Genomic DNA, 22,364 nt, shown 5'->3' with positions numbered 1-22,364 from the left:
AAATGTCCTGTTTTACCGGCAATAAGGAGAGCACATTGCAACCCACCTCCACACAGGGTCTGCAGCTCTGCCGGGCTGCCACAGGAAAGAAAAGAACAAAGAGTTCAGAGCTGACACCCAGCATCTAACTCCGTGGTTCTGGGAGCTGATTTTTTTTTTTTCTTTTTTTTTTTTTTTTTTTTTTTCAGACAGAGTCTTGCTTTGTGGCCCAGGCTGGGGTGCAATGGCATGATCTCGACTCACTGCAACTTCTGCCTCCCGGATTCAAGCGATACTCGTGCCTCAGCATCCCAAGTAGGTGGGATTACAGGTACATAATGCTTCCCTGCCCCTGCCCTCTCCCTGGCCCCGAGCACCTTCCATAATGATGCTTGCCACCTGAGCTCAGACGCTAATCAAGAACAAAGGAGAAAGGACACTGAAGACCCCCCACCGTATTAGGAATATCACCTACAGTTGCTCATTAAAATAGCACATAAATGAGTATTTATTCGGTTCTTTTTGCACTATTTTAAGAGGGATGTCTCCAAGGACTTGAAAAATCTCAGTAGTATTTTTAGCACACTCACCCCGCAACAGCATTTCTGTTTGTAGGGGCTGCTTACACTGAGTAGAAAGGTGGCCCAGACACTAGCAAATAATATTTGATTCTATTAGAATATTACTATCACAATTTTAAGATTATAGCTAATACATAGGAAACATGTTATTACGGTGGATTAGCTCATTTAATCCATACAGCAACGCTATGAGGTTGGGACTTTTGGTGTTTGTATTTTACGGATGAGGAAACGGGCGTGGAGAAGGTAAGTGAGTCACCCAACCTTGCGCAGCTAGTGAGGACTAGAACGCAATTTTGAACCCAGGCAGTGTGGCCGTAAATCCTGCATCCTTATGCCACTGACCTGTAATACCTCCCTCTACGGCTACCATTTTGGTCCACTTATGAGACAGACAAAAACCCTTTGTCCCTGGATCAACGTCATTATCAGTAACGTGATTGCTACAGTTCACTGTCCGGCGCTACTTTTAACACTTCACGTGTGCGCAGGGCTTTAAAGTGTTAACGGCTTTTCTCTTAATTCTCACATTGGATAGCTGCATGGATGTGAGGCTGGCGAGTGAGGCAAGGATGATTCTGTCTCCTGGACGGTCCCCAGTGAAATGACAAAGTCCAAATTCCAAAGTCACAATCCCACTGAAATTTCTGGCCCCAAATTTCCTTCTCCGCAGGCTGGTACGCCCTCCTTCCACGAGGACCAACCCCATCCGAGACCCCTTCCACCCCGACTCCAAATGTTGCTGTTCCCACCTGGGGATACTCACACAGGCCTGAAATGAAAATTGTGGTGTTTGCTTTCGTGATTCATTGTTGGTCTGTGAGTTTCCTATTTGTGAGTGTTTAGCCTCCTCTGTGTTGATAGGGAAGCCCATTTTCTTCTTTTTTTTTTTTTTTTTTTTTTTTTTTCCTCAATCTGGGAAACATGGGGTAGACAGGGGAAAGAAACTCTTCCATCTTATATTCTTGACATGACTCCTAGCCAAGGGGTCTGTCCTGCTGGCTGCCGGCTGCCAGCTGGACACCCCCAGGCTCAGACGCCATGTCTGCAGTGAGCATTCTGCACGGTGAGCTGGTGCCCAGCCGAGGGGTCTCGATGGTACACCTGGGCACTGAAGGACGCAGGCAGGCCTGCCCTGGAATGTGTCTTAGAAAATACACTCTCTTTGGTTCCCAACTCTGCGCCTGCTGCTGGGAAGCTGGGTATTTCCCATTCCCAATCCTGCTCCCTCCCCATCTTCATTACTTTCAATAGTTACTAGGAAGTTCTTTTCCCTCCAATAAAGAAGGTCATCACTTTTTTTTTTTTTTTTTTTAGCCTGGATGTCAACATTTTCTTTAAATCCCCCAGAGCTTTGACACAAGCCTATGAATCACACTGGAGAGGGGGCGAGAGTTTGGGCTCTAGATTAGACAGGGCTGAAGTTCCAATACAAGGCTGGGTCTCAGACTGGCTGTGTGGCTGAGGGCACTTAGAGTCGGATAGGGAGATGAGCCTTGTGCATAGTGCCCCTCAACAATGGCACCTCTGGGGAACCCATAAGGGCTGCAGGGATGAGATGGAATGAAAGCAGGGCCCTACAGGACTCGGGGAACGGAGAGACCTGGGGCTGGAAAGCTTGGGCATGCAAGAGGCAACAGTAGAACGAAGCACAAGAGGGAGTCCTGGGAATCGGACTGGAGAGGCAACGCCCCTATCCCCGGAGAGACTGTGAATCCTAGGCTGGGGGATGTGCCCTGGATTCAGTAGAAACAGGAAACCCACAGGATGCCTATGGCTAGGGAGTGAGTGATAGAAGCAAAGCCACACTCCAGGAAGAGGCATCTGGAGGCAGAGTGGAGGATGGTTGGGCAGATGGAGGGCCTGGAGTTGGGAAGCCTTTGAAGGAAGCTACCAAAACATCCCAGGGGGTCCGAAATAGAAAGCCAAGGCCCACACTGCAGTGGTAAAACCCACCAAGTGTTGACTGCAGGCAGGTGGGACAGATGAAGTGTTCAGAAGATGGTAGAACCTGCTCATTCAGGAGCAGCAGGGCGAGCTGGGCTGAGACACGTGGAAGTGAGCTACTGGGACTTGAGAGTCCCCTGCGAAGGTGCAAACATACTCTGGAAGTCACAAAAGAGGGGCCCAGAGCCTGCATTCCCAACAACTAGGATCTTGTATTAATTTTCTACGCCACTGTAACAAATGACTACAAACTTAGTGGCTTAAAACAACACATACAATTATATCAGTGTTGCTTAGGTCAGAATGTGGGCTGGTTCAGCTGGTTTCCCTGCTTCTGGTTCACGAAGCTGAATTCAAGGTGACAGCAGACTGGGCTTTTATCAGGAGGCTCTGGAAGGATCCTCTTCCAAACTTATTCATGTTGTTGAATTCAGTTCCTTACAGCTGTAAGATGGAGGCCCCCATTTCTTTGTTGGCTGTTAGCTAGGGGGCCAAACTTAGCAATCAGCCCCTCCCTCCAGTTCTTGCAAGTGGCCCCACATTTCAGAGCCCACTGTGGTACATCAACTCCCTCTCACGCTTAGAATCCTTCATGGTATCTTCCTGATCACAGTCAGAAAAAATAATCTCTGCTTTTAAGGGCCCATGTGATTGGATTGGGCCCACCGGGATAACCAAGGATAACCTCCCTATTAGAAGTCAATTGATTAGCAACCTTAATTACATCTACAAAATCCCCTTTGCCATGTAAAGTAACATATTCATTCATAGGCGTAACATCAGAGATTAGGGTGTGGGCATCTTTAGAGGGCCAGTCTGTCCACCAGAGCTTCTCTGCTTCTCCACAGGAAACAGGCAGAGACATTACACAATAAATCATGAGGTGTAAAGAGCCCTGCCACAGAAGGAGGCGTGGGTTCTAAGCATCATGGAGATGAAGCACTTTACCTCGCCTCAGGAACGGGTGGTGGAAAAGAAGAAAATCAGGAAACATTTCCCAAAAGAAAAATGAGATTCTCTGATGGAACCTGAAATAGAGAACAGCAAAGGGATGTGTCATCAGCAGAGTTGATTAGGCTACAGGTTATTAGAAGAACATATTTCGAAGAAACCGGAGGCCGGAGTGAACTCCAAGTCAACATCAAATGTGGACAGCGTTGCAGAAGCACAGCGTTGCAGAGGCTAGCCTCTGAGTACGAAGCTGCTGCCACCTCCCCTCTCCTGGGGGGCCGATTCTGTCCTTCCAGAAGCAATACAGTGTGCCTTCATGGAAAATCCATCCCACAAGCGAGAGGTGCTAAGTGAATCTGCACATGCTGGTCTGGGAAGATATCCGTGACACCGTATATAAACATGGCATGCTTACTAATACCATTGCAAATTTCCAATTCCTGCCTCCCTCAAAACAAAGTACAAAAAATAAACACTTGCGAAAGCTGACTGTTAAATATTCAAGAATTTTGCAAACTAGTTTTTAAAGCTTTGGTTGCCTGAAATCGGCTGCTGTGGGATTTCACCATTGAGGTATTTCACCATTGAAATCGACAAACCTACGATTCAGGGTTTTTGTTTCTTTCTCCTCTTGAGGGGTTTAACAGTACACCCCTAGGTTTGCATAAATTACCAACTGATAACAGGGATTATCTCAAGAAGGGGCAGGATGGGTTTCAAGCTGGTGTTGGTGACCCTCCCTTCTTTACAATGTTAGTTTTTATAATTGGTGCAATTATAGCAATTTTTATTTTTTCCATTGTCTTCCAGATGTAAAAAATTAATGAACATAAAACAAAGCCACCGTGCTGTAATTCCCCATTTTCAGAGCTCTTTTCCTTGCAGGAAGCAGCAGCAGCAGCCTGGGTACCGTGGCTGCCTTCAGCTGGTCCAGACGCAGTGGCTCTGACGTTCTCTGGCAGGCAGAAAATGCTGCCCAATGGTCAGGGGCTGCTCATAGCTGATGCACTAGTAAGAACTGGGCAGCCCACGCCAGCTAGACAGCTGAGATCTTCCCAGGAAGCTGGACACACCTCCTCAGAGAAGAGCCTTCCTCAGCTGCAGACTGAGCCACGGACCTAGGGCTCACCTGCTGCAGCCATTATGAATCATATTAGGATTGTCAGGGAATAATCTTCTTCTCCAGGAATCAGCCCTTTCCCTTCTGCTTTCAGATCCAGGGAATTTTAGGTGGTCAGGGAGGAAGGAGGTAGCTGGTAGATTCCAGACAGCAACACTAACTCCCTGTCCTGAGGATGCAAGACTTTCTCATTCGTAAGGCTCTGCATCACATAGTCATCCCAGCACACAGGGCTTCAGTGTCAGGAAGCAGGCTCCTTCCCAGGAAGCTGGCTGGACACAGACAAGCTGAAGCTCTCCCAAGAAGACACTTCCTGTTCGACCCTGACATTCATTGCTATGGCCACCTGATGCCGAGATTTTCCACCTGGAACATTTCAGTACCTCTCGCCCTGGCATTTCTCCAGCACTCTTTTCCTCTGTGACCGTTTAGCCCAATAAGCACACAGAATGACATAACACATAGCGGTGAAGACGCTGTTGCATGTGGTGATGAAGATGTCATTACACAGAGAAGAAGGGGGCTTCCAGGAGCCTCACAGAGGTGACAGAGGCACAGAGGGGCAGCTGCTCACTTATTGCGAAGAATATCCACCGATTTCCAGCCTGTGTGTCTGGCACAGAGCGGCTAATCATGACATGACTCCTGATCTGGGGGTGACTTCATATGACCGTTTACAACATGTTTTTTTCTTATCATATCATTATGGCATTTGAACAATTTTCATCCGGTCTCTTTTTCCCGTAATCATTTTTAACCATCATTTTCATGTTTAAATGGCTGAAGAATGAATACTGTGCATGTGTTCCAGAGACTTCAACCACTCCCCTCTCACACGAGATTGAAGCTATTTAGGAGTTTTCATGGTTATAAATGTACTGCAGCCCACATTTTTGTACATATGCACAACAGGATTCAGAAAGGCTTCTCTGAAATAAATCTACATATTTATAGATTATTACAAACTCCCAGGGCACAGAAGGGTGAGATGTGCTGGTATTTCATCTGATCCTGGAAAACACAGGAGCTGAACGTGACCACCAGCTGGGTCACATGTGGCATCACCCCTGACGTAAGGAGTGAGAGCCCCAGAGACCTCATCTGACATGTGGCAGGCTGTGATGGCTGCCAATGTAAATGAGGCTGTGTGTGTCCAGGTCCTATTAACTCATATTAAAAAAAATGAAGGAGGGCTGGGCATGATAACTCACACCTTTGAGAGGCTGGGATTTAACAGCCTCTCAAATTTAATCAAGTTATTCTCCAGGAGGATAACTTGAGCCCGGGAGTTCAAGATCAGCCCTGGCAAAATAGCAAGGCCCCTGCCTCTAACGATTTTTTGTTTTTTTTTGGTTTTTTGTTTGTTTGTTTGTTTTTTTAAATAGCACTTGGTGGCATGCACTCCCGGCTGCTTGAAAGGCTGAGGTGGGAGGATCACTTAAGCCTAGGAAGTCGAGGCTGCAGTGAGCTGTAATCATGCCACTGCACTCCAGCCTGGGCTATAGAGCAAGACTCTGTGTCAGAAACAAACAAGCAAAACAAAAACTTAAGGAGGAGGCAGCTGGCTGTGTCACTGTGCAGACAATACATTTTTAATGTCTCGGGAACCAGGCAGCAGGATTTTTGGTGTCGCAGGAACCTACCTTCTGCTCCATTCTCCATTGCTCTCTGACACACTGAGAAGGCCCTTTGACATGGAGACATTCAGAGGCAAAGTTTGGAAAACGGGACTCTGGGACCCCCATACAAGGAAGAGAGGATTTAATTCAGGTTAGGAATGCCTGGATTTGAGGTCCACTGGATTTGTATAGCTGTCTGTATATCCCTCAACCTCTCTGAGTCTATGCATTTCCATCTATTAGCAGGTGGGGTGATGACAGCCAGATAATCTCTGATGTTCTACACCATCTCGGAATCTTTTTTTTTTTTTCTTTCTGAGATAGGATCTCGCTGTGTTGCCCAGTCTTGTTCTGAACTCCTGGGCTCAAGCCATATTCCTGCCTTGGCCTCCCAAAGTGCTTGGATTACAGACATGAGCCACCATGTCCAGCCACCATTTTAGAATCTAAGACGATGGGAGCTGCTGACTCAGGAATGGCAGGGGACTCGTTCTCACCTGGACTGAGACATCAGGCCCTCTGAACTTCAAATTTCCATAGCACTGAAGCTCTGATTAGGAAAAGCCACGGTCTTCTGGCCAGGATAACCACGTCATGTCACCTGGGTAGCTTATTCAATTATGAGTGTTTTAAAAGCAGTACTGGCGTCACTCCTCTGTCTCCCTCACAGCACTAGTTGTGTGGTGGGCATGTAGGAGAATTCATGCTATCTCCTTTGTGGTGAAAACACAACTGAAAACAATCTAAAAGACACCAGCAAGGGAGGAGTTAATGTAAATTACGATCCAGCTGTAAGCCTTAGCCATTACATTCACGGTGGAGATCTGTCCTTAATAACATAGAGAGATGTCTGCCACATTATTTCCAAAGGGATATATTAATTCCAGGACGACATGAATGGTCCTATGAGGCCATGTGTACCTGCAAACAATCCACACATAAGTAAGGCCATACTTGGTGACAAACGTTACACAAGGGTATATTCACAAACCCAACCTCACTTATTCTGAAGCAACACTAAAGGAAGGTAAAAGGCAAAAGGTATTTATGGCAGAGAATGGTTACCATACCCCTTCTTCTTCTTCCTTTTTTTAAATTTTTTTATTTTTTTATTTTCGAGACAGGGTCTTGCTCCGTTGCCCAGGCTAGAGTGCGATGATGTGATCTTGGTTCACTGCAACCTCTACTTCTCAGATTCCAGTGGTCCTCCCACTGCAGCCTCCTAAGTAGCTGAGACCACAGGCATGTGCCACCACACCTGGCTAATTTTTATATTTTCTGTAGAGACAGGGTTTCACTGTGTTGCCCACGCTGATCTCCAACTTTTGAGATTAAGCAATCCCCCCATCTTGGCTTCCCAAAGACCGTCCCCTTCTAAAGCTCATCTAGAACTGATCCCTGGCAAGTGAAATGATTGTATACTTCTTCCCGGAAGATGTGTTTTAAGAAGTGGTGTGCCGGCCGGGCGCGGTGGCTCAAGCCTGTAATCCCAGCACTTTGGGAGGCCGAGGTGGGTGGATCACGAGGTCGAGAGATCGAGACCATCCTGATCAACATGGTGAAACCCTGTCTCTACTAAAAATACAAAAAAAAAAACTAGCTGGGCTTGGTGGCGCGTGCCTGTAATCCCAGCTACTTAGGAGGCTGAGGCAGGAGAATGGCCTGAGCCCAGGAGGCAGAGGTTGCGGTGAGCCGAGATCGCGCCATTGCACTCCAGCCTGGGTAACAAGAGCGAAACTCTGTTTCAAAAAAAAAAAAAAGAAGTGGTGTGCCTTCTCTCCTGTTCTGCATCCCCCTGCCAGCTGGATGGATTTCAAGGTCCCAGGGATGGCTGAACAGCAACATGGAAGATACCTGGGTCTCCAGACCACCACATGGAGAAAAGCCACCTGAGGACCAGGAATACGCTTCTCAAACTGTTACCTGAGTTCAAAAAGAGGCATCTTTTGAGCTACTAAAATACTGAGGTCTATTTGTTATGGCATCTAGAGTTACTCTAACTAAACAATCACTTCTCAGACAGGCACAGTGGCTCATACTTGTAATCCCAGCACTTCGGGAGGCTGAGGTGGGCAGATCACATGAAGCCAGGAGTTTGAGACCAGTCTGCCCAATATAGTGAAAACCCATCTCTATTAAAAATACAAAATAAGCTGGGTGCGGTGGCACATGCCAGCAATGCTAGCTACTCAGCAGGCTGAGGCACAAGAATCGCTTGTACCTGGATAGCAGAGGCTGCAGTTAGCTGAGATCCTACCACTTTACTCCAGCCTGGGCAACAGAGTGAGACTCTGTCTCAAAACAAAACAAAACAAACAAAACAAAACAAAAAAACATCTCTTTTCTTTCTCTTACATGAGGAAACTGAGGCTCAAAGTGGTAAATTAAACTGCCAAGGATACGCTACTCATAAGATGTTGATTCCCACTAGTTTCTTGGAAAGCTTCAAAATCTGTGATCTTCCACAGTACCCAGTTGGTGGCATGCTAATTGCTTAAGTGCTCCTAGAGTCCAGATGAAGAAAGTTCAGGGTACAATACTCTGAGAGTACAAAGCACTCCAGAAATAACCCAGTTGCATTTGTCATTAGCTTTCCTGATCACGTTCCCTTTCTTAGTCAGGTTCAGTCCATCCAGAACTTCAATTTCAATGGAAACAGAGAAGGTGAACGTGGTAGCAGACATCACTAAGCACTCTGAAAGCCTTCTTGTTACTTTGAAACGGTCTAAAAAGCCCATTCTTTCTACCCACTGGGTCCCCACCTTCCCTGCCAAGTCTGTGTTCTCTGTTCGGTTCATTATCAGCACCGCCCACGGCCAGACACAGCCAGGCGGCTTCACAGAAGCCAAAGAGCTTATCAGAAATAAGTACTTTATTTGACAGTGAGGCCAGATGTGGAGAGAGAGGCATTTCAAGGCCCTCACTTCCCTTCTGATAATTAGTCAGCTTCTAGCAATGATGAGAGTCCGAGGACGTCAAAACTAATGAATGATCTTCTCAAGCAGCTCTAGTGAGGGAGCATTGTTTCAGCACCCATCACAGGATTCTACAATGTGAGCATTGAGGGGGAGCCTCAAAATACTGGCAAATCTCCCTTGTAGAGATGAGGACAAACTGCCAGAGAAAAGCGATGTCATCTGTCCAGCTACTCTCTACGTATCCACGGTGCACCTGCCATGTGTCAGGCGGGGACCTAAACCCTAGGAGAGAATGAATGCAGAAAAGACACATTCCCTCACCTTGAAAAAGAAAAACAGAGCTTTATGAGAGATAGTGACACATTTATCTCAGGCCCATCCATGTCTATTACAGGGCCAACTAATGCCTGGGTCCCCACTGCTCACCAGCATAACAGCTATTACAGCAGCTGCAGCGGTCCAGACCCATCCCCATAAACATGTCTGCAGTTCCCAGAAGACTGTAAAGATTTCTGTAAAGGTCTTTTGTGACTCTGGGATTTAACACAGCATCTCAGGATGTGCTGTTTATGCTAAATTGAGTCAAATGAATTAATGAATGAATCGCACTGGAACAAAATGAACAAAAAGTTATTTTGTTCCAGGGTGATTCATTCATTAATTCATTTGACAAAACACAGTTCCTAACCCCGATGATTAGGACTTACTGTTGAGGGATAGAGAGGTATGTAATTACAGTAAGTCCCATGACAGTACAGTGGAAGGTGAAGAAAGAATGCAGATGGCACAACTGACTGTCAGGAGAGTCTCCCCCCACAGCAAGGTACAGATAAGGACCGTTTGTTCTCATCTCTGGAGCATCCCAGCCTGCCCCCGCCTGGGATCCACTTCCTCTGTTTATCATCTGTCCGCTTCAAAGTGCAAACAGCCCAAGAGGCAGAGGGTGCATCTCCCTCGCCCATTCCTCAGCATTCAGCAAGTGTTCAATAAACATTTGTGGAATGAATATATTTGGTTAGGCACACAAAAACACATTACAATTCCGTAATAGAAATACAAAGTGATGATATGCTTATACACAGGAGGAACTGGCTAACTCTGCTAGAAGGAAAAAAAAAAAAAAACACGGACAATATCTCATACACAGCTTGTTTATTTATTTATTTATTTGAGATGGAGTTTTGCTCTTGTTGCCCAGGCTGGAGTGCAGTGCACAATCTCGGCTCACTGCAACCTCCGCCTCCCAGGTTCAAGTGATTCTCCTGCCTCACCCTCCCAAGTACCTGGGATGACGGGTATGTGCCACCACACCAAGCTAATTTTGCATTTTTTTTTTTTTAGTAGAGGTGGGGTTTCTCCATGTTGGTCAGGCTAGTCTCACCTCCCAACCTCAAGTGACCTTCCTTCCACGACCTCCCAAAGTGCTGGGAATACAGGCCTAAGCCACCACACCCAGCCTCCTATATACATTTGTACACACACACATGCAGTTATTGCAACGATCACACCAACCATTAAGCAAGTCTTACTTACGGAACCCTAACTGTTCACCACGTATAGTCCCAAGTGTTAATGCTCACAACAGGCTCATAAGGAAACTAATATTATTACCTCCATGTTGCAGACGAGATGGAAATAGAGGCACAGATAAGTGGGAGGTGGCCTTTCTTAGGTCAAAGAGCTAGTAAAAACAAGAGTCGCAGTATAAATCCACATGCCATCCCACTAGACCACGACCTCCAATTAGGACAGTTTCAGGGAATGAGAAATGAAATCATTTCTACAAAACCAAAAGCAATCAGCACACAGCTAGCAGGGCCCTTCATGCCTCATTCCAATAACCCAAACCTGAATGCACAAACCTAACCCAAACCAACAAAAATTTGGTGATTCTCAACCATCTAAAGAGATTTTTTTAAATACCAAAGCCCAGATCCCTCTCTAGATCAATTACATCTTAATCTATGACGTACGGTGGGAGTGAGGTGGATACTAGCAGATTTTGCAAGCCCCTAGATGACTATGGTATACAGCCAGGACTCGGAACTCCTAGAAGGATTTGTTTACAAGGAACAAAACAGGACTCTAGCAGACGTGGCTGAGAAATTGCTGAGGATCAGGCAAGAGTGCAAGAAAGAAGGAGTTGACTGTTGGACTACTGTTTCCCTAGACTAATCATTCATGTGACTCGAAATGGGGTCTCCATCAACTCTGCAGGAACTCCTGGCACTCCCAACAGGGCCAACGCTGGCTCACGTGCATTTGAAGAGGGTGCTCAACTGCCTGCAACCTTAATGCTCTGCCCGAGGGGAGTTGAAGACCTTGCTAAACTCACTCAACTCTCGAAGCCTCCATTTTCTCATTTGCAAAGTAGGAGTAATAAAAGCTGGTTCAAAGGGCATTTGTGAGCATTAAGGTGGATACTGATATTGATGAATTTACTAAAATGCAAAACAAACAGAAAAACATTAGCCTCAGAGAAAATGTTATCATTTCTACCTTGGAAAAGCTGAGCAGAGTGAAGAGTACGTTAGAGACCCGGGTCCCAGCCTGGTTTGGCTTTTCCTAGCAAGTCTAGAAATCACTCTGCCACGGTTTCCTCTTCTGCCAGCCAAGGTACTGTAATAGCTCCTTCATGCGTTCCCTCGTTCGGCAAATGTGTATTGAACATCAACTCTAATGTTTTGACATTAAATCATAGGCGATAACGTATAAAAATGCTTTGGAAATTTTAATGCGCTCCACAATTAAGAGGGAATTGTTTCTGTTTCTGATAATTCACTGTGAGCTCATAAGTCCCGAGCTCTACAGGGACCTACAGGAGGTCATGTCACAGTGCAATGCTTGGACCCTTTCAGCCTCACCCGCTCTCAGTAGCGATACGGTCCCTGTGCGGACATCTCCAGTGATGAGATCCCAACCACTGTCAGAGACAGAGCATTCTCTCGGGTTCCTTTTCCTTTCATTAGGTTGTTTTCTGTTTGCTTGCTGTTTCTCCCTCTCCATTTTGGTTCTGATCTTTGGGACCACAAAGAGTATGTCTGACCTCCTCTCAGCCTTTCACTAATTGAATGTCACCACCATGAAAGTCCAGCCCCGACCACCTAACTTCTCTCCACATCTTCTCTCTGTGAAGCTAAGATGGCCCTCGTTTCCTTGTATTACTCAGTTTGGAAGGCCATAATACACTACCCCAGACTGGGTGGCTGAAATAATAGAAAATTAATTTCCTTACAATTCTGAAGACTGCAAGATCAAGGCGCCAGTATGATCCGTTCTGATGAAGGCCCTCTCCTTGCATTGTGGATGGTTGCCTTTTCACTGTCTCCTCACATAGCAGAGAGAGAAGAGAGACAGCAAGCTCTCTGGGGTCTCTTCTTTTGAGGGCACTAATCCAATCATGAGGGCCCCACCCTCATGATCTCATTTAATCTTCATTATCTCCCAAAGGTCCACCTCTTAATACTGAATACATGGGGGTTGGGGTTTTCAACATATACATCTGGGAGGAGGAAAACAATTCAGTCCATAACACTTCCCCCAAAAGTTTCTCTTGCTAAACAGAAGCAAATCTGATTGAGGACATTGACTAAGTACCCGCCATGCCTCTAAAACATGACTTGTATATGCTGAGGAAATCAATTTGATTGCCCTAGCATCAAGGCACATATACTCTAGAGATTGTTATCATCTACATATTAGAGGTCCCTGAATCTTCAGAGAGAATGAGCCGGAGGCCTGGGTTAGGAAATTTACAAATAGAGTCAAAGAAGTCAAGGCAAGAAGAAAACATAGCCCCACCCTTTGATTAGATTTTGTCATAGAGACTAGGACTTCTGAATCAAAATTACAAAATCTCAGCCTATTCACTGTTGACTGACTGCCTTCTCTGGACCATGCTACAGTGATCACAGCAGCAATAAACATGGCAGGCAAATGCACCAACCCTTGGAAGACTTTAACTTGTTTTCTGCTATGGGAGTGAGATCAAGTACGTGTGGTTCAAGGGGATGGGTCGTGTGAAACTTCCCTGTACCCCTCAAGCCGGGCACAGAGCCTGATCCAGAGAAGATGCTCAATGGCGACACCTTGTAAAACAACAAATAACAGCCAAGACCTCTCCTAAGTCTGCTGAAGGGCAGCCACAGGCCTTCCTAAAAATCAGAGGCCATTTGCTGTTAAAGAAAGCCATGAGTTTTGCACAGTGGCAGTATCGTAGCCAATGAGGTTTATCTGAGGTGCGATTATTGCTGTTAGAAAGCCACAGACAGTTCTGGAGACCAGAGCCATCAAAATTCTTGTTCTTGTGTAGAAAAGAAGGCAAACCAGGGACTGAACTTGGCTTTTGATAATGACTCACCACCATAATCCCAGGTCTTGATGACAGGTTAAATCTTGTAAAACTTTAATTTGGTGAAGAAGTTGGCTGCTGCGTTACTGTGTCACATGTCTTGGGAGAGCTCCAGTTTCTGTCACCCTGGCATTAACTGAAAAATGGGATGAAATATGAAGATATTTTACAGTTTATAAGATAAAAGCACCAGGGAGTTTCAACCGTGTGGAGAAGTATCATCCTAAAATTGGACTCCAATGGTCACTGAAACTATTGCTGCATTCAGTAAAACTGGGTTGCCTAAAGCTACTGCCATGGAAGTGGGAATCTAAGACATGGTTTAGGAGGCATAAATCGGTCACATAGAGGCTTGATGCACAATATGTCCAATGAAGCTTCCACCAGAGAACGGAAAAGCAGTAGCTCGGCAGAATTGCGACTTCTGATTTTAGGTTTCTGCCAATCTATTCCAACACTTCGCAAAAGATTCTTGCTGTTCCATCCCAGAAACACTTTTATCTTATCAGTTGACTTCCCTGAAATCATGCTGTACTGAGCTATGATTCTTACTCAAGTGTAGTTCCTATGTCAGAATCTTATCAATGAGACATTTCACATGATGGCATGCCAAAATATCTAATACCACACTTGCATATTTTTAATTCCAACAGAATTAGCATTGCCTCTTCCACACAGTGTGGTTTACCCTGGAGTCATCTCAAACGCTGAAGACGGTGACTGTGCTGTGTGATTATTTACCTGCTTAGCTCGGGTTCCCACTGTTCACATTCACGGAAAGACAGATCAGCACTGGTACAACCACTGCTTTTACTGGGTTTACCAAGTGTCAACAGATCTTCAGTGTTCCTCAAAATTTCTGATGACCTATGATAAAGAAAAATAATATCTATTTCGAAAAGAATCACAGAGCTTGAGTTAAAGGTTCATTTAATACCGTCTATATGTCTTAAATGTCTTTAGACAAAAAAAAAAAGAAAAGCTTTAGAGATCAATTAATGTTTCCCCTTTGGGGGCAATTTAACAGGGAGGGCTTGAGAAAAAGAACAAAAGAGAGCTGGTAAACACATCTTTTGTAAAGTCACTGCATCTCGGCCAGTCAAGGTGGCTCAAGCCTGTAATCCCAGCACTTTGGGAGGCCGAGGTGGGCAGACCACAAGGTCAAGAGACCAAGACCATCCTGGCCAACATGGTGAAACCCCATCTCTAGTAAAAACACAAAAATTAGCTGGACATGGTGGTGCATGCCTATAGTCCCAGCTACTTGGGAGGGTGAGTCAGGAGAATCACTTGAACCCAGGAGTCGGAGGTTGCAGTGAGCCAAGATGGTGCCATTGCACTCCAGCCTGGTGACAGAGTGAGACTCCATCTCAAAGTTAAAAAAAAAAAAAAAGATACTTGTGTCTTATGCAGGACTTGTAGAATAGGCCTTTTTTTGGCAAATATTTTAAACAAGAGGTATTTTGTTATGGGATGCTTTTTTAACTGTAGCTAAAACACTTTTTAGCTGTGGAAATTCTGAAAAGCTTGTATTTCTTTTATTATACTTACTGGAAGATGATTACTTTTGTTGAAAGACAGTATTTTCCCCTCTTTTCCTTACCCTTGGCCCCCAAAAGTGTTTCTGCTAATGATATAAGCAGATTTGTAATACTTTATCTGCTTTTAAGCTGTGCAAATTAATATTTGGGTAATTCATAATTAGCTTGATTATGTCACTTGATAAAATAGTGATGTGTATTAATGTTAGTTCAACCATATATTAATACTGCCTGGGAATAGGTAGTTATAATTGTGTGAGGAACATAATTTGGTAGTGTTCAATGGCTTGGAAAAACCTATTACAGGAACTTAAACATCTACGTGAACACTGATATCAAAAGAGCATGTAAGCCTGACCATAACTTCTGGTCCTAGATGGATCTGGCTGTGGTTTTCAGATCCCGACCCGCAGGGAGCCCCTACAACCTCATCGACTGAGTGGGCAGAACAATGACATCAGGCCTGAAAATGCCCAGGATTGTACCCAGCATGGTCAGGGACTGATAAAGACACCCATACATTCTATTTTTTATTGCTATCACCACCATTGTAATAATTACTGAGAGATGTATCCGTAGAGACCTTATGTCAGAGAAAAGCAGAGGAACCCAAAAGACAACAATGAAACCAACACTTAGGAGGGAAAAAAAGGTGATGGAACAGCCCAGAAAGCTGGAGACAGTGGCAGAAACCACTTCAGAGAATTAGCTGCAAAAGAAGTAGGGAACAGGTGAGAGAAGGGGACAGTTCTTTCCGGAGCTAACTCAGCCTGTGGAAGCATACTTTTTTGCATCAGTTTCCTCACTGATAAACTGGAAGAAAATTACATGGCAGAGAGAGTGACATTAGTCAATATTTGTAACAAGTCGGGGCACACAAGAGAAGACACTTGTTCTCACCTCTCCCTTTTTAAATTAAGGAGCATCTGCTCTGAATACAATCTTGCACAAAACTAAATCCACCTAAACACAACTTCGCATTAACTACAAAAGCCTAGTGATCATTAATAACTCCTGGGAGTAACAGATGACCATTCGCTAATTAATCGAGTTTAGGTAACTCAAGCGCCACTTAGAGAATCATTGCTCTTTAAAGGGGTAAATGCAATGACTGTCACCTGGGAAATTTCTAATTTGTCACTCATCTGGGGAGACCAAAATGATACAATCTTAGTAGTAAATTTCTCCCTAAAGTTTCTGAGGGTGAACAATTTCCAGCCTCCTCAGACAAAGGTAAGATGAGTCAGCTGGCATTACTGTCAACCAGTACAAAATGCAGGCCACCTTTGTGTCTGCAACTAACAGACTCTGTTAAACATCAGAAGTAGGACAGTGGTTTGTGAAGTCAAAACAAGGAAGGTGCCCACTGGGCAAGACACTGCACAGCACTGCCCTTGCAGGGAAATAGTACAGAGAATGAGCTGAATGGGAAGACGTCAACGCTAAACAGTGCATGCAACCCACATACTCACTGTTTTCCCATTATATTAAAACATGCTCTTCGTTTTCAAAGACATCAGAAAGTAAAAGGTGTCTCACACCTTCCAATCACATTTCCCAGAAATGTCTGTCAACAGGAAGTACATACCCTTCTCAGAATTTCTCCCATGTATAGATAAATATGCATATGCACGATATGGCTCCATCTTGCGTCTACAAAAATGGGCCAATTCTAGATAAACAGTACTACAACTTATCTTTTCCAATTGATGGTGGACACCATTCCATACTGGTATGTATAAATCTATCTCATGGTTTGTATTTAGTTTTTAATCTTAAATTAATTTCACCTGTACAAAGCAAGAGTGTAAAAAACACAGAGAAGTTCCATTTAGCCTTGCAACTTCTCAATTCTGACATCTTATATACAATACAATTATTTAGTTGTGTCAGGAAATTAACTTTAGTGCAATACTATTGCCTAATCTAGCAATTTAGTATACTATTGCTTTGTTGCCTTATCTAGAGATGGTATTCAAATTTCATCAATAACACTTTTTTCTGATGCAGAATGCCGCCCGCAGTCATGTGTTGCATATACATTTGGCATGTCCCTTTGTCTCTTTTCAGCTGGACTCACACTCAGTCTTTGTTTGTCTTTTTTTTTTTTTTTTTTTTTTTTCTTTTTTTGAGATGGAGTCTTGCTCTGTAGCCCAGGCTAGAGTACAGTGGTGTGATCTCAGTTCACTGCAACCTCCACCTCCCGGGTCCCAGGTCGAACAATTCTCCTACCTCAGCCTCCCAAGTGAATTAATCACTCAGGTTTCACCCTCAGAAACATAAAGATCTGTCATCAGAGGGACAGAAGGACTGTTCTGACCAGTGCCTGGTCAGGAACGTGAGTTTGGTCTAGCAGGATTGTGCCAGGGAGCTGCCATGGTCTGAATGTTAGTGTCTCCCCAAAACGCGTAGTTGAAATCCTAACACTCAAGGAAATGGTATTTGGAGGTGGGGCTTTGGGAGGCAATCAGATCATGAGTGTGGAATCCTCATGAATGGGATTAGTGCCCTGATAAAAGAGACCCCAGAAAGCTCTCTCGCCCCGTCCTCCATGTAAGGACACAGTAAGAAGACGCTGAACCGGGAAGCCGGTCCTCACCAGACACCAAATCTGTCAGCACATTGATCTTGGACTTTCTGGTTTTGAGAAGTTGAGAAATAAATTTTCGTTGTTTGTAAACCACCCAGTTTTGGTATTTTGTTACAGCAGCCCAGATGGACGAAGACAGGAATGAAGGGGAAAATCATGGACAGAGAATCACTTTTGTTCACAAACCTTTCACACTGTGAGTGGCTCGAGGTGAGGGGGAAACAGAGTCCTGATCTGCTGGGGGCCAATGGCGAGTCTGAAAGCGTCACAGGAAGGGTGTTAGCCTCAGCCTTCTGGGGCCCTTGAGCAGCCGGGCACCAGTGCAGAGGAAACCCCCCAAGAAGCATTCAGCCCACATTTCCCCCCAGCTAGCCTCACTTCCCCCCTCAGCACTGCCCTGGTTTATTTTGACAAGGTTGTTTCCACCCGGCACGGTCACACACCCTTGCAGACACCAGGGAGCCCTGCCCACTCTGGGAACCACTGTTCTCTGTGGAAAACCCAAAGCATCACCTTTACGCACAGCAGGCTGGGAAATGGGGCAGCTGGCGAGCCCCTCAGGAGCAGTCATGGCTGTGGGCAAGCAACAAAATGAGGTGCAGACAGCAGGCAGGGCTTCCTGGCACAGACCTGCAGGTGGGCAGTGGCGGGGGGGGGGGGGTCCGCAGCAATGCCCTGTGCTGCCAGGTGAGGAGCTTGGAAACCTGCTTCAAGCTGAACTGGGCAAAGGAGGCAAGGGTAGGAAATACAGAAATATGCCTCGCAAGAGAAGAAGAAACATACCAGACGTTTTAACAGGGAGAATTTCAGATAAAAAACAAACCACGTAGTGAAAATGGAAAAGGTGCAAACAGGACAATGTGGTCTGGGAGAAGCAGCAGCTGCATAAAGCAAGTACACCCCTGGCCAGCACTTTGGGAAGCCAAGGCGGGCACATCAAAAGGTCAGGAGTTTGAGACCAGCCTGGCCAACATAGTGAAACCTGTCTCTACTAAAAATACAAAAAATTAGCTGGGTGTGGTGATGGGCACCTGTAATCCCATCTACTCAGGAGGCTGAGGCAGGAGAATCGCTTGAACCTGGGAGGCGGAGGTTGCAGTGAGCTGAGATTGCACCACTGCACCCCGGCCTGGGCAACAGTGCAAGACTATCTCAAAAAAAGAGAAAAAAAAAAAAGCAAGTCCACCCCTTTGGGGATGGGATCTGGGGGTGGAATCATCAGAATTAAGAAGCCTGGAAGAGCATGCAGAGCTCCAGGCTGGGCTGGCATCTCTGGCAGTAGCACAATGCAGCTGGTTCCAGGTATGGGAATAAACAACAAAACCCTATGCACTAAAATCAACTACTGCTATTGGGACAAAGTGCTGCTGCCAGGAAAGTACAGCTACAGTGACACTGTCAGACACAGAAGGCAAATGGGAAGGGGCAAGGCCCTCCGCCCTCCGCACCTGTCAGTTTTCCTTTGAACAATCAGGTCTGGCCACTCTGGGCCTGCAGAATTTCAGGGCCATGATCAGCAGGCACAGACTGGCCATTGCCCCCTTGATCCTGGGCATACACAAGAATGAGAGTCAAAATATTTCTCAACAGCTAACTTGCCATGCACAAACCCTGGGCAACCAGTGAGGTGCCTGAGCACTCAAGGCAGGTGCTGGCCTGAGCCTGGGGCCAGGCCCGTACGTTCCATGAGGTCTCCTAGCTCCCGATCACATCTGGTGCTTCCAGTTCTGCTTCAAGCCCTCCTGACTGCCCAAGAGGCCCACATCACTGATTTTTATTGCCTGCCTGGCCTCTGTAGACAACTGAGTTTGCAATACCTGGCTGAAAAAGACGCCAGGCGGGAGATTCTATGTGATATGTCTTTCATCCCCATTCTGTGTGCCTCGGGTCCCAGGAAGGCAGGGACATCCCTGACAGGACTAGCCCAGGAGTTCTAGGAGCAGTGTGCAGAGGAAGAGGTTGTATGGGGTGGGAGAGGCATGGGAGGAGATCGGCACCAGGAAAGGCTGTCAGTAAGAGGACAGGAGCAGGACAGGACAGTCCAGAAACCAGCAAGGTCACAGGAAGCCCAGGGAGGGACATGTTCAAAGACCTGTGAGCATAACACGGTGTTCTGGTTTGCAAACATCTGGGCAGTACACATTTCCAAGTCTCTTTCTACAGGCATCTGACTCGCCTTGATTTTGTTGAATGAGGCCTCATTGACCATAGGGAAAAGTCCAATGTTCTCAGCCCGCTGCTTTTGCCGCATGTGAACTTTCCAACATCTCCATTCATTACCTTCTTTTGCCAATCAATGTGGACCAAAAAAAAAGGTCTGTTAAAAGTGGATGGAGGCTGGCAGCAAGAGGCTCATGCCTATAATCCCAGCACTTTGGGAGACCGAAGTGAGTGGGTCACCTGAGGTCAGGAGGTTGAGACTAGCCTGGCCAACATGATGAAACCTCACTTCTACTAAAAATACAAAAATTAGCTGGTCATGGTGGTATGCACCTATAATCCCAGCGACCTGGGAGGCTGAGGCAGGAGAATCACTTGAACCTGGGAGATGGAGATTGCAGTGAGCTGAGATCATGCCACTGAACTCCAGCCTGGGCAACAGAGTGAGACTCTGTCTCAAAAAAAAAAAAAAAAAATAGTGGGTGGAACGTGGTAATGAATGAGAGTTGGAAACAGCAGTATGAACTCATATTTAGCTTAACATAGGTAAGATGGCCGGGCACGGTGGCTCAAGCCTGTAATCCCAGCACTTTGGGAGGCCAAGGCGGGTGGATCACGAGGTCGAGAGATCAAGACCATCCTGGTCAACATGGTGAAACCCCATCTCTACTAAAAATACAAAAAAAAAATTAGCTGGGCATGGTGGCTCGTGCCTGTAATCCCAGCTACTCAGGAGGCTGAGGCAGGAGAATTGCCTGAACCCGGGAGGCGGAGGTTGCGGTGAGCCGAGATCGCGCCATTGTACTCCAGCCTGGGTAACAAGAGCGAAACTCCATCTCAAAAAAAAAAAAAAAAAAAATAGGTAAGATGGATACCTGTAGAAATACTTACACATACATGCATGCACACAGGTTCGTATATACAGATATTTATTTTTTATTTATTTGTTTTTGAGGTAGAGTCTCGCTCTGTCGCCAGGCACCAGCCAGGCTGGAGTGCAATGGTGCGATCTCGGCTCACTGCAACCTCCACTTCCCTAGTTCAAGCAATTCTCCTGCCTCAGCCTACCAAGTAGCTGGGACCACAGGCATGTACCACCATGCCCAGCTAATTTTTGTATTTTTTAGTAGAGACAGTGTTTAACCATGTTAGCCAGGATGGCCTCTCCCAAAGTGCTGGATTACAGATCTGAGCCACTGTGCTCGGCCTATTTTTTTTTCATTTTTTACAGGGGAAAGTGTGAACACAGTCCTTCACTGCTACAAATTATGCAGTCGAGTTTCCCACACTTGGGGAAACTGCAGGGGTCAGCACATCCAGAGTGCAATGGATAAGCCTCGCTCTGAGGAAACCACCTTCGTGATCACAGATTCTCCCCTGCCAGGTCAGTATTTATATATTTATTTAAAACAAATGCTTTTGATCCTCCCCATCCCCCCTACACACTTATATTTCACTGCTCTATCAGTTGAGAAGATCTGGAGGAAACAATACCCCAAGCACATCTAGCACCCAGATCTTGGATCTTTTCTTCAATAAAATGACTGGGGCTCCTTGGAGAAATGACTGATTCTATAACAGGGGCTGGAAATATACAAGATGAGCCCTAAGCATCTTAAAGTGTGAGAAAGTATGGATGTACCAAAAAGATAAAGAGAGAGAAGGAAGGAAGGAAGGAAGGAGGGAGGGAGGGAGGAAGGGAGGGAGGGAGGGAGGGAGGGAAGGAAGGAAGAAAGGAAAGAAGGAAGGGAGGAAGGGAGGGAGGAAAAGAAAAAGGAAGAAAGAAGAGAGATAGAGGGAAGGGGAAGTGAGGGAGGGACGGAGGGAGAAAGAGAAAGAAAGAAAGAGAAAGAGGAAGAAAGAAAGAAGAGATATAGAAGGAAGGGGAAGGGAGGGAGGGAAACACCCATAATGAAGAAGTATGTCAAATGGACACAGGAAGTAACTGACATGTTCCTAATAGCCAAGGAAGAAAAATCATGAGCAACAAAATAAAGTCATACTGGATCATAACCCAAAGAAATTAAAACTTATAAAATAAAGACCTGCAAGTCCGTACTGATACATAAATAAATAAATAGGAGAGAGGCATTAAACCTCCCAGGCAGAAAAAGCCTGAAGAGTTCACATAGATCCTCTAGCCATGGAGAAGGAAGAGCCGGAATCCCCTCTCCTTAGGGGAAGGCTACGCACAGTGACTTTCTTCTAAAGAGTCTAATATCAAAAGGGAGTTAAGAAAGAACAAAGAAACACAAGTATTGTTAAGGTGGACAAACCTGACAAGCATTGCTGCAGCCAGGTAGTCAGAGTCACCATCAGGGACAGGTCATGCTGATGGTGCCTACCCTTCATTTGATAAAAGCAGAACTTCACCTCTGGTGGTCTTCCTCCATAGTCCCAATCTAGCGATAAGAAGAAGAATCAGACAACCCTGACAGAGGTGCGTTCTACAAAATATCTGACCAGTCAAAACTGGTCAACAAAACGCAGAACTATCAAGGTCATCAAAAACCATGAGAGTCTGAGAAAGCGACACAGCGCATGAGGGTCTAAGGAGACATGATCACTTAAGGTGATGTGGGGTCCCAGATGGGATCCTGAAATAAA

At 45.7% G+C, this 22,364-nt stretch overlaps 1 non-coding gene and 1 pseudogene across 1 annotated transcript; one reads left to right on the top strand and one right to left on the bottom strand.

The window, feature by feature from the left end:
- Positions 1-13,308: 13,308 nt before the first annotated feature.
- On the top strand, positions 13,309-13,431 carry LOC120362366 (U4 spliceosomal RNA; annotated as a pseudogene).
- A 7,554-nt stretch (positions 13,432-20,985) lies between these two features.
- LOC120362472 (U1 spliceosomal RNA) lies at positions 20,986-21,149 on the bottom strand. Its single transcript, XR_005578373.1, has one exon. It is a non-coding gene; the product is annotated as a U1 spliceosomal RNA (small nuclear RNA).
- Positions 21,150-22,364: the final 1,215 nt, after the last annotated feature.

This window comes from Saimiri boliviensis, chromosome 15 (assembly GCF_048565385.1).
Source record: "Saimiri boliviensis isolate mSaiBol1 chromosome 15, mSaiBol1.pri, whole genome shotgun sequence".
Lineage (NCBI taxonomy): Eukaryota > Metazoa > Chordata > Mammalia > Primates > Cebidae > Saimiri > Saimiri boliviensis.
This window is presented reverse-complemented; position numbering and strand designations above follow the sequence as displayed.